At 35.4% G+C, this 13,464-nt stretch overlaps 1 non-coding gene across 1 annotated transcript; it reads left to right on the plus strand.

Annotated features, from left to right (window-relative positions):
• The first annotated feature begins 1,642 nt into the window (after positions 1-1,642).
• On the plus strand, positions 1,643-1,715 carry TRNAR-UCU (transfer RNA arginine (anticodon UCU)). The gene has a single exon. It is a non-coding gene; the product is annotated as a tRNA-Arg (tRNA).
• Positions 1,716-13,464: the final 11,749 nt, after the last annotated feature.

The raw sequence follows: 13,464 nt of genomic DNA on the forward strand, positions 1-13,464 counted from the left end.
CGATTAAAACGAAAAGCAGAAAAATAATCGATTATGTGAATAGCATGCATATATTCGGAATCAAATTAGGGATAGAAGAGAAATTAGGGTTAGAGAATAGGAGTTGAAGACTAACAGTGGTGAGATCGAGAAGAAGATGAAATTGTGAGGAGGAGATTGTTTGAGAGAAAGCACAGTTCAGCGACTTTTTTAGGGGAAGAAGAAGAAGAATCGCGTGAAAAAGAAGAAGAGTCGCGTTGAAGAAGAAGAAGAATGGCATTTGTGTTGTGTGTTCTGCGGTTTTTTTTATTATGTTTATCGGTTTAATTGTTTTGGTTAGGGTAAAACAGTAATTATATTGATTAGGGCTTAGGAAAAATTAGGGCTTCAAAATTGGCATGGGTTAACTTTTATATATAGATTATGTGAATAGCATGCATATATTCGGAATCAAATTAGGGATAGAAGAGAAATTAGGGTTAGAGAATAGGAGTTGAAGACTAACAGTGGTGAGATCGAGAAGAAGATGAAATTGTGAGGAGGAGATTGTTTGAGAGAAAGCACAGTTCAGCGACTTTTTTAGGGGAAGAAGAAGAAGAATCGCGTGAAAAAGAAGAAGAGTCGCGTTGAAGAAGAAGAAGAATGGCATTTGTGTTGTGTGTTCTGCGGTTTTTTTTATTATGTTTATCGGTTTAATTGTTTTGGTTAGGGTAAAACAGTAATTATATTGATTAGGGCTTAGGAAAAATTAGGGCTTCAAAATTGGCATGGGTTAACTTTTATATATAGATAGATATGTTTAGGGTTAATTAAGTTTTTAATCCATATAAATATTCACAGTTTTATTTTTAGTCCCTACAAAATAAAATCACACTTTTTAGTCCTTGTGACATTTTCCTTAAGCATTTTAAGGACCAAAACTGTTGATGGAAATTTTTTACAGGAACTAAAAGTGTTGATGGAAAAATTAAGAGGGACTTAAAATGTTGATGGAAAATTTTATAGGGACTAAAAAGTGTGATTTTATTTTGTAGGGACTAAAAACAAAACTGTAAATATTTATAGGGACTAAAAAGTCATAAAAAGGCATGTAAATAGGCTTTTTAAATAAGCTTTAAGGCCTTATAATGAAATAAACTTTTAAGGCCTTATAGCGATAGACAAGCCTTATAGTGAAATATGATTTAAGGACAATTTGGCATATTTAGCAGTAGATAAAATTAATTCTTTGATGTAGGCATGTAAATAGGCTTTTAGGTCAGGATATGCTTTTAAATAGACCAAACTAAAAAAATAGGCCTACGAAAGGTCATAGACCAGGCTCACGCTTGCAAAAAAATTCATAGGTCAGGCCCAAGCCTATCAAAGATTGGTCTGGTCTGGCTTATTCCCATTCCTATCCCTAACAAAGTCATACCTATACTTAAAACCGAAAAGCTCCTTACAGTAAACGACATAAGCTCCTGTAAATCATATAATCCTAAGCATATTAGACTAAAATATATTTACTTGGTTCAAGTTATTTGTAGTTTTTTATTACATGAATAGAATTCTTAAATGTTTTATTTTGAAAGGATGTTCTTAGAGTGTTTGAAATAGAAAAATCATAATTTATCCATAACATGCCAATAAAAACGTTCAGACGAAAGAACTAACATCAAAAGCGCCCATGGCCTAATGGATAAGGCGCTTGACTTCTAATCAAGCGATTGTGGGTTCGAGTCCCACTGGGCGTGCTCTTCTTTTTATTTTTTTGGGGGGATTGTGATGAAATTCTCAATATGTGGCTGTTATTTTCCTTCACCTTGTATCCAAATCTATTCTGGGTTGGTTTCATTTCATTTTCTTGTATTGGTTACAATATTTATTGGTAAAATGAGTGAAAACATTTCATAATAAGAAAACTCAATTTTGTGAATCACAGTCACCTATATATACTCTGCTAGGATACGATGAATGATAACGGTTTATTTGTTTGGACAGTGTGATAAGGACTCAAGTTCTGATTGGCCCATGACTGATTCTCTCTTCAAAGATTGGTGGTACTACTACTAGTTTCGTTTTTATCTTGTTTGGCTAAACATTTTAATTAAGTGCATATAGTACTATAAATGTTTATCTACTTAATTATTCTATAAACACTTATGTATAAGCTATTTTACTATTTCTATATTAAAATATAAAATAAAATCAATCTGTTTTCGTATAAATAAGCTATATGCAGTTTTCATAAGCCCTCCTTGACAGTTTCTGAAAATAAGTTGAAAACAACTTATGAACATATCATTGTTTCTATATGTTCTCTCAAATAGTCTCACAAGTGTTATTCATATAAGTATGTGTTACCATTTTTTTCTTAAATGTTATAGTGCAAATTATTTTGACACTAAATTATTTCGTAACATAAAAAATGCATGGAAATGGGATTGGGGTCGTATAATGTGTTTGAGGATCCATATTATCCTGCTACCATTAATAACCGCATATCCAAAGATGATCCAACATATGATGCGAAAAAAAGTGATACATTAATTAGATGTGAGCAAGTTGATCCACCACTAGTCGATTTTCGACCTCCTTATACGGCGGCGGATCCAATTGGTCATCTTGGCTTTTGTAGTGTTCCTTTGTATAACTATCTGTTGTTTTTTTTTTTTTTTTTTTGGATTTCCAAATATTTGAATTTCCAAATTCTATTATCTACCGAAGTTGTTACTAGGTTGAGTCACGACCAGGTCGCTCTCTTTAAGACGTTTCGTGGCACTACCCAAAATTGTGCAAGGTATACTATCAACCACGCCGCCTCCAGGATAAAACAAGCCCAACTACAACTGTGCGGTTAACTACTGCACTGTAGAAAACCGTTCGAGAATTACACCTTCAAATATGGTACTAAGACCACTCTTTAATACTGAAACCACTTTAATATGGTATTATTACCATTCTATTATGGTGCTAAGACCACTCAAATATGGTGTTTCCACCATTCTAACCCTTAAGTTCTCCAAACTATCAATATGGTACCATGACCACTCAAATATGGTGTTACCACCATTTCTCCTCAAATAGAAAAATATTGTTATAATATTTAGATACCGTTAAGATCATTCTTGATTCCGACGGGACACTATTATTCAAAATAGAGACTATGATCTTAAAAGTACTCTTTATTCCGAAGGGACATATATTACCGAAGGGACTATGAACTTAAGACCATTCTTAATTCCGAAGGGACATTAAACCGAAAAGGGACTATGGTCTTAAGAACACTCTTAATTCCGAAGGGACAGAAAGCAGTAGAAAAAGGAGAATGACTTGTTAAACAAGTCGAAGGAGGGAGAAGAGATGAAAAGACTCGTCAACACAAGTCAAAAAAGGGAGAAGAGAGAAAGAGTTCCCGACAACTCAATGAAACTCTTTGGTGTGTGGAATGCACTGTGTGAGCTTTCTATTTATAGAGAAAATTCACAACTAATAAGTGAGAAACTTTGGGAACAAGTAATATGAGAAACTTTGGGAACAAGTAACATATTACTTTGCGATTAAGTAATTCACATATTAGATCTAGTACAAAAATATCTTAATTGAATACTAAAATATATTAAATTTAGTACAAAAATATATTATATTATGTACCAAAATATTTTAGCAAAACTTAGGGACTAAGAAAGCACTTTCTAATAATGATTAAATTAATTATTTAATTTATCATTTCCAAATAATAAAATATATATCAATATATATTTTTTCTCTAGTGCTTATGTACCCCCATTAATTAGAGGTACACCCCCACTATATAAACACTACTAATGTGTGTGTTCCATCCGATGTGGGACATCCACTTTTTTCAATTCACACAACACTAGTTCTACCCAACATGGGAATTTGTGTTTAGTCTTTTTACTCAATTTCCACACATGTTCCAACAATCCCCCACTTGAATTAAAAAAATGGTTTCAGAAGTAACGTCAAAAACGTCTCCATAAGATTTACTAGTAAACAAAGGTGTCGCCTACAACTTGAACCTTTGCATAGCGAGTAAAATTCTGATTAACAAGAGTTGCTTACAGCATTGAACTCTATCTCAGACATAGAACCCACACACAAACCTTTTCATAAGGTGTATTCTAAAAGCCCGTGCGTTTATGGCCTTGCACGTGTATCCCGATTTTAACGAACACTCTAGGTATTCTGTCCCGAATCCCATAGGAACCGGCCCTTAGTTCCACATTCGTATAGGTGAGTCTATCAAGAGTACTCCTGTAGCTATGTACACCACTCCAAATAGAATATAGATCTCATTAAGAGTTTCTATTATCTCATCCTTCTATCGCTGCAGGAATCATGCTTTCTTACTTTTAACATAGCATGTTCTATCACTTGTGACTTGTTATTACCCATTGAACCTATTTCTTGGGATCTTCAGTCATCTAGGTTGCGTTACCATCACTTATGACCTTTGGACATTAGTCCCATCCTATTGGATGTGTTTAGGACTTTCTTTTTAGTAATTCCTTTCGTCAAAGGATTGACTAATTCTTTATCAGTACGTACATGATCTACTTTAACCGTTCCTTTTGAGAGTAGCTAGCTCTCTAACCCTTTATGAGTTCGTGCCTTAATTATCGTCTCTTTCCATTGTACTAACGATTCTCTATTTTTGTAATAGCTGCAGTACTATCACAATGAATTAACACTTTTAGAAACGGTTTTATCCACTAAGGATTCTCAACTAGCAAGCATCTTGTCAACTTGCTTCTCCACTAGTTTTCTCTAGTGTTCTCATCTCAGATTCATTCCATAGTGGACTGCGTCAATATCATTTGTTTTAACAAACAACTCCTCTAGTGATGCTCAATGTGCAAACACTACTCGCTAAATATTCATCTGAAAGATGTTCTATTTTATATCTTGTACCATTGTACCATTTAAGTACAATAGGTTATTCCTAGTGAAGTAATCTTAGAGTCATAGTCTTCTTAAGACACCTCATGACTCTTTCTATAGTATGGCAATGCTTCTCATCCGTTTACTAGTAAACTTGCACAAGAGTTTTACGACATCGGCAATGTCGGGTCTAATACATTCAGTGGCTTACCTAAGGACTGCCAATGATGCTCGCATATTTTATTTGTTTAACTCCATCTCAAGTGTTCTTACACTTGGATCATAATATATGATTGCAAGTTTACGGTGAAATAATAATATTTTCTTAAGAACTTCAACTTTGTCTAGGTCTTTCTTATCAATGTTATTGATAAACAATGATTTCACATAATTCATAACATGAATCTTTAAATCAAATATGAGCAAGTCGTCTTTATAGAGACTTATGATCGTGCAAATATTATTTGTCACTTTCATTCACTTTATACTCATTCGATAGCATTAGAATGTCAAATTTTTCATGTCATTCCTTAAGAGTTTATTTTAGACCATACAAATAATTATCTAACTTACAGACCTTGTTTTCTTGTCCATGAATCGCAAAACTTTCAGGTTGTCTCATATAGATTTCTTCTTCTAGTTCACCATAAAAAGAGACAACTTTCACATCCATTTGGGGTACTATCGAGTTATGAACGATGGCTAAAGGGACTAGTACTCTTATGAATATGATTTTCGTGACTGGTGAATGAATGTCGAAGAAGTCTATATTTTTCTCTTTGTCTAAAACCTTTGATTACAAGGAGGGCCTTGTATTCATAAACCGTACCATCAGGTTTTAGTTCTTTTTCCCAAAATCCAAATACAACCGATTAGTTTGCAACTATCAGGCAAGTCAACAAAGTGTCATGTTTTGTTAGACTCTAGAAAATCCATTTCATCGTATGTTGCTTCTTGCCAAAATTCAACATCCAATGAGGATATATCTTATTTAAGGCTTAATGAATCTTCTTCCAATGTATAAACCATAAGGTCCATACTCTTTAGCAATTCTTGCTTTCTTACCTCCTTGAGGTTCTATAACATCTCGTATGATATTTTCATAACTATTTCTAATTACATGAATGTGATTAGATATAGTGCTCCCACTAGTTCTTAATTTTTTTGGAAGGGAATTTATTTTGCCCCCCACTAATGTCGTGCTCCCATTAGAGCCCCCACTAGTGCCCCCACTATTCTTTAGTTAAAAGGGTAAACATTTACATAGAAATCGACATCTTTTAAATTCTATGATCACTTTAACATTTAGGTCATAAAACTTATATGTCTCGTTATTTATAACATACCCAATGAATACACATTCATAGGCTCTACTAGTGAGTTTAACTCTCTTGGGGTTCAAAATCCAAATATAGTCCAAAAAATTCCAAGTTCAAAAATAAGACAAGTTGGATTGTTGATAAGTGCCAAGAAGTGTTAATTTCATGTTATATTTCATGCACTTTTTGTTACTTGTTTTACAAGTTATTGAAGGAAAAGCCGAGAAATAAGTGTTAAATGCCTTATTACGCTTTATATATCTTACTCTATCCTTTTATGCAGGAATTAGCCTCAAGACACTGATCAAAGACCAAAAATCATGAAAAAGTACTATTTGGGCAGAAGCTGATCCAGGAGGCATGCAACTCGCACTCAAACTCGCAACTGCGAGTGCCAATGCGAGCAGCTCGCAACTGCGAGCTCCCTTACTCGCAGCTGCGAGTTAGGGCGGTTTGACCTCCTCATTTATGACGTGGCAGCATCTCATTGGACTAGAAGAATCACTCGCATCTGCGAGTGATGCTGCTCGCATCTGCGAGCTCAAGCAGAACAGAGGCTATTAAATGCCCACTTGCTATTCCTTGAAATTATTATGTTGGGATCTTAGCTTGATATTTTCTTAGTTTTTCTCTTAGGTTTTAGTCTTAGATATTTTATAGAGAGAAATAGGGTAGATCATATAGAGTGAGAGTGGTTTTGGAAGTTGGATCTTTATTCCTTTGTTGAGACATCACAAGTGTAATGGTTCCTTCCTTTTCAATCCATCCTTGCAAGGCTTCCATGATGATGTGTAGCTAAATACCCTTTGTTGGGATGAGAGGTACTTGATCCTTGCTAAACATGTAATCTTTTGTTCTTGCAATATATGGTTCTAGCAATTTATATTCAATATTGTTGTTATTCTTGTGTTAATGCTTTCAATGAGATTCAAGATGCTTTGGACACAAACTCTTGAATCTAGAGCTAGAGTAGCAATATATCTTAGGTTAACTTACTTGACATCTTTGTTAATCTTGTGATAATCACCATAATCAAGAGTTAAATGCTTTCGGATACTTAATCAGGCTGGACACGGTCGATTAGGTTATTTGATCGACTTTGTTATCGTTTAAGGGATTTGGACACGAATGTTTAAACGATATCTTAGAGTTAATTATATCACTTTGGACACGAAGGATAGTTTAGAATTGATTGTGATAATGTTGTTTATAAAGCTAGAATTCGTATGGATCATTAGGTTACGTGTGATGCTTGGTTAAGGAACGCTACTCCTAACAAGTTTCAATCCTTATTTATCTCAACTTTTACTTTGTGCAAATTAGTTTAGCTAATCACATTTCAAACAAACAAGTACTCTTAATACTTGGAATGATAATTGATGTTAAACTGTCCTTGATAACGCACTATTCCCTGTGGAGACGATACACAAATACTTATCTTGTTTGATGCAAAAATACTTCATCAAAATGGCGCCGTTGCCGGGGAATGGTGTTTAGTTATCATAGATAGAACGATTGATTTATCATTTTAAGCATTCGTACATAATCCGTAAATAGTTTTCATTTCTTGATAGTTGTTTGTACTAACCCCTTGTTGATAAACAAAGAAAAGTTTCTTGTTAGTTGTTTCCGTTTTAGGATCATCACCTAGCCACAATCATGGCTGATCATGGTTATAGCAACTTCTATACTCCACCCGAGTATGAATTCTATCAACAATATCCTCAACATTCTTATGAAGATGAAAGATATTCGGTGATAGAAAATACTTTGAATATCTTCATGCAACAATCCATGATAAACATGCAAGATACCAACCAAAGATTGAAGACTTTATCACTTCAAATTGGGTTGATTCAAGCACAAATCATGGATAACCAAGCCAACAATCAATCCACTCTTAGAGAACAAGAAAATAATCCAAACATGTTTGAGAGAGTCGGAGAGATTGTGGAAGAAGTTGTTGTTCAAAATGAGGAAGTTACAACTGTTGATATTGAAGAAGTCATGGTGGTTGAGAAAAAGGAACGGTTACTAACCAAGGAAGATTTAACGGAAGCAAGAGGGAAGAAAGTGAACAAGGTAGAAATCGATCGGGTAATTGATGAAATTTGCACCTTGTTCAATAAACCAAAGCTAGGGAGGTCATGGACTCCAAATCATTTGTTCCTAAAGTTCATGGAATTCCTACCAAAACATAGGGTTTCGAAAGATGATGTGCTATCCGTTTCATTTTGGCCACCCTAACGAAAAAGGCGTCGAGCTAACGACGTTAAACAAGCACTTGTTAGGAGGCAACCCAATTTTGAAAGTCCATTTAGTGTTTTAATGCATAATTAGATATTAGAGTCATGTGCATGCATCAAAACATCCAAAAACAGAAGCCAAACAGAGAGCAAAAGTCTGAACCATAAGTACTCACAACTGCGAGTAAAACAGCTCGCAACTGCGAGCAGGTGGATTTTGACTGCGTTGACTGCCAAAACGCTCGTATCTGCGAGTAGCTATGCTCGCACCTGCGAGTAGCTGCAGTTTTGGGCAGTTACGAAACCCAAGGCCACCAATTCTCATTAACTCACAATCAACCACCCATTATCATATCATTTTCGGTTTTAGTTTCTCTCTCATCAAAACAAATCAAAATTTTTTCTCTCAACTTTGTTTAACCAACGTGAAACAACAAACCCTTAGAAGCAAAATCAACTTGCATTCAAGTCAAGCTTTAGAGTTAGAGCATCAAATCTGCACTTGCATTTCTTCATTGCTAACTAACAGGTTTGTGTTGTGATTCCATGCCTTTGTCTTTCTTTTTATTGTATGCATGAAACCCTAGGGTAGATTATTGTTCTGTTGATTCAAAAGCCATGCGAAATTGTTACCCATATGATGAAATTGAATCTTGCATAATTTGTAATGTTTGTCACTCTAAGCCACATTTGTTAAATAACCCTTTTGTAAATTTTGAAAATAAAATAAAATTAGGGGTTTTGTGGCGCAAATTTGATTTTCTGAACCAATGCATGATTCATTTCATCTAAATTGTCAAACAAGGGTCGTAAATGCTTTGTGTAGGTTTAGAACATCATGGCACTGAGAAAAGTTTGAAAAAGATGCGTTTTTGCCAAATTCTGGGCAACTCGCATCTGCGAGTGAACCAACTCGCATCTGTGAGTATCATCCTGAACTCGCAACTGCGTGTGCATCTGCTCGCAACTGCGAGTTGCAGCAGAACTTGCTGCATGTTTCTGTGATTTTCAACTTTTTGAACCTGCAATTGTTTTATTTTGTTCCATACTGATTTTAATTGTATATTCTATGTTGTATGGTATTTTTCTGGTTGTTTTGCAGGCATGCCACCTAAAAGAATTAATACGGGTAAGAGAAAGCAAGGCGAAACATCCGCAACCCAACCCCCACCCCAAAACCAGTCCTATGATCAGGAGAGATTTAGGTCTAGGTACCACCAGAACAGATACAATGCATTGCTTAAACAGTCCTTGTGAACTGAGAGAGTTGTTCAAATTAAACCGGATGGACCATACGACAACTTTCACAAACTTTTCCTTGAGCAAGGGTGGGCCAGACTCCTAAACCCCATAACCAAAATCAACAAAGAGTTGGTGCGTGAGTTCTATGCCAATGCCCTTCCTCAAAACCCTCAAACCGACCCTTTCATTTTTGAAACCTTTGTGAGGGGTAGGACAATCAAGTTTGATCGTGATGCCATAAATACATTCCTAGGAAATCCCTTCGACCTAGATGTTGAGACTGAGGATGGGATTGATGATTTCCATAACAAGCAAAACCTAGGCCATTTTCTCCTTGATGAGCACCACAATGAGATTAAAAAGTTCATTATGCTAGAGGGGGAAACCTATGACAAAAGTGATGCGGGTAGAGAGCACATTGCCCAATATAAACTGATGAAACCACCGGCCAAACTTATCTTTCGGTTCATCTTACACAATGTGAAACCTAATAGTCATATGCTCGATTGCACCGTTGATGTTCGCCCATTAATTTTTTACATTCTCAAAGGCATCAAGGTAGATATAGCCCGAACCATTGCTTGGCAGCTAAAAAAGGTTGTGCTTCAAGGCCATGGTGAGCCAAAAACTCGCCTATCTTTTCCTGGTTTGATCATGGGTTTGATCAAAGACACCCACATGAGGATGCCCACTGATTATCATGAAATAATCAAAAACCCCATTGATGATGCCTTCATTACCCGTTACATCATGGGTGAAAATAAGAAGAGTAAGGGTAAGGGAAAGAAAGGTACCGGAGCTTCCTCATCACACCAACCTCAAGCTCCAACATCAGCTGATGATTTCTCACACATGGACCCAGCCCAGAGGCAGTGTTTTACTTACACTTGGGACTACCTCGATGCTAACAAGAGAGCGATGACTTCATTGCATGATTCTTTGTACCGGATGCAGCTACATGTCGGTTACCCACAGGTAGCAGACCATCAGGTTCCTTTGCCAGAGGCTTTTCAGGCATATTGTGCTTGGCCTGGGGACAGGCCATTTGTCTATGGAGGGGGTGATTCTTCAGATATGCATGTTGATGATCTAGGTGGTGATGGTAATGAGCAGGATGATCCAGAGATGGTCCACAGTGCTACTTCAACCCCCCATGGGTCAGATGATGATGACATGCAGTCTTGAGGAGGAAGAAAAGATTTGAAAGCTAGTCCTTTTTGAGTGATATTTTATCAAGATTTCAATCAATTCTTGTTGTCTTCCTTATTTTATTTTGCTTTCTTTTTTGTTAGCTTTGAACAATATTCTGTTGGTTATTTTTATTTTAGCACATGAACTCGTACTTTGTTACTTTATCAGTATTTTGTTTAAGTATTTTGGATATTGATGTATGGTTACTTTTGTTTCGTTTTAATTAATATTGTGATGTTCGTATCGTTTAATTAGTATTATGGTTATATGTTAGCACTTTTGGTTTAAATAAGTACTTCATTTGGTTTTAATTTAAAAATTGTGGAAGTTTCTTGCGTATCACTCTTGCTTAATTTCAAATCTCAGATGATTGATAATGATTCATAGTTGTGATTAAAGCGCAAAGCCAAGGTACAAGTTTCCAGTTTTTCTAGGTTTTTACTCGAATATGGAACGAGTACTTTGTACAAATTTCATTTCATTTAGTTTTTCGCAATAATTTATTTATTTATGAACCACTTAGTTCTAGCATAAAAGTGAGGAAACCTCAAGTGTTTGTACATATGCAAGGAGACCGGAATTCATTGTTTAACTCAATTGTGTTATTTTAAATCCAATAATTGTTTTAAATTGTGTGAAGGCATGGAAGTGATCAAGGCACATTTTTGTTAATGAGTGAAACATACTTGACCACAAATAGCCTACCTTGTGAGAAGAGCGAGTACTTGCTAACCCACTTGAGCCAAATAAATCGGAGTCATCAATTATGAACTGTCAATTCATAAGCACAATGCTTGATGAAGTTGCCTTTAAATTTTTCAAAATTAAGTTCATCTTTGACACACTTTAGGGCTCTGATATGTTTTTAATTGTTGAACCCTAAAATTTCATTGTTTAATTGTCCCTTTTGCCTTAGAGTAAGGGAACATTCAAATAGGGTGTATTTTGATTCAAGTTGGGGAGAGAAGGTAGATGTTAATCTTATGTCAAGTTTAATGGTGTAATTTCATCTTTGATCAAGACAACATGGTGTTGTAAATACAAAAAGAAAAGAAAAAAAAATGTGTACATGAAAAGAAAAAGAGAAAAAGAAAGAAAAATCCAAAAATAGAATAAGTTGTCAAGATCAAAGTGCTTCATGTTTAAGCACCAAGGGTTTGTAATGATTGGTAGGAAAGATTGTGGAATTTAATGGTTGATACAAGGAATGTTCCTCTTTGTTAGGCTTTTTGATTTCAATTGCCCCACATATGACATTTCTTTTGTAGCCAAGCCAAGTTATAACCCTCAAAGACCTTTTGATCCATGTTTTTATGCCTTTTGAAACGATATTTGGATGGACACATAACTTGATTGGAATGTTAACTTGATTGCCGGATGTGTGTTCATAACCCTCATTTATATGTTTTCAATTGTTTATCTACTTTCAAAGAAGTGTGTTAGGTGTGGTTCGTAAATAAATGTATTATTGTTTTGAAATATTTGACATGAACTTTGTACTTAGGACTCATCTCATATTAGTAGTAGAATTTTAGATTAGTTGGAAACTTAGACTTGCCCGGGCATTCACTTTCAAATCACTCATCTGAAATAATTTTCAAAAGCCTTTTGTACTTGTGTCTTGTCCTATTAATTTGTTTGATTTTCAATCTTTTGTTTGAGGACAAACAAAGAGTTAAGTTGGGGAGAGTTTGATAAGTGCCAAGAAGTGTTAATTTCATGTTATATTTCATGCACTTTTTGTTACTTGTTTTACAAGTTATTGAAGGAAAAGCCGAGAAATAAGTGTTAAATGCCTTATTACGCTTTATATATCTTACTCTATCCTTTTATGCAGGAATTAGCCTCAAGACACTGATCAAATACCAAAAATCATGAAAAGTACTATTTGGGCAGAAGCTGATCCAGGAGGCATGCAACTCGCACTCAAACTCGCAACTGCGAGTGCCAATGCGAGCAGCTCGCAACTGCGAGCTCCCTTACTCGCAGCTGCGAGTTAGGGCGGTTTGACCTCCTCATTTATGACGTGGCAGCATCTCATTGGACTAGAAGAATCACTCGCATCTGCGAGTGATGCTGCTCGCATCTGCGAGCTCAAGCAGAACAGAGGCTATTAAATGCCCACTTGCTATTCCTTGAAATTATTATGTTGGGATCTTAGCTTGATATTATCTTAGTTTTTCTCTTAGGTTTTAGTCTTAGATATTTTATAGAGAGAAATAGGGTAGATCATATAGAGTGAGAGTGGTTTTGGAAGTTGGATCTTTATTCCTTTGTTGGGACATCACAAGTGTAATGGTTCCTTCCTTTTCAATCCATCCTTGCAAGGCTTCCATGATGATGTGTAGCTAAATACCCTTTGTTGGGATGAGAGGTACTTGATCCTTGCTAAACATGTAATCTTTTGATCTTGCAATATATGGTTCTAGCAATTTATATTCAATATTGTTGTTATTCTTGTGTTAATGCTTTCAATGAGATTCAAGATGCTTTGGACACAAACTCTTGAATCTAGAGCTAGAGTAGCAATATATCTTAGGTTAACTTACTTGACATCTTTGTTAATCTTGTGATAATCACCATAATCAAGAGTTAAATGC

Source organism: Medicago sativa, chromosome 8 (assembly GCF_051527215.1).
Source record: "Medicago sativa cultivar Bolivia chromosome 8, Bolivia_mono, whole genome shotgun sequence".
Classification (NCBI taxonomy): Eukaryota; Viridiplantae; Streptophyta; class Magnoliopsida; order Fabales; family Fabaceae; genus Medicago; species Medicago sativa.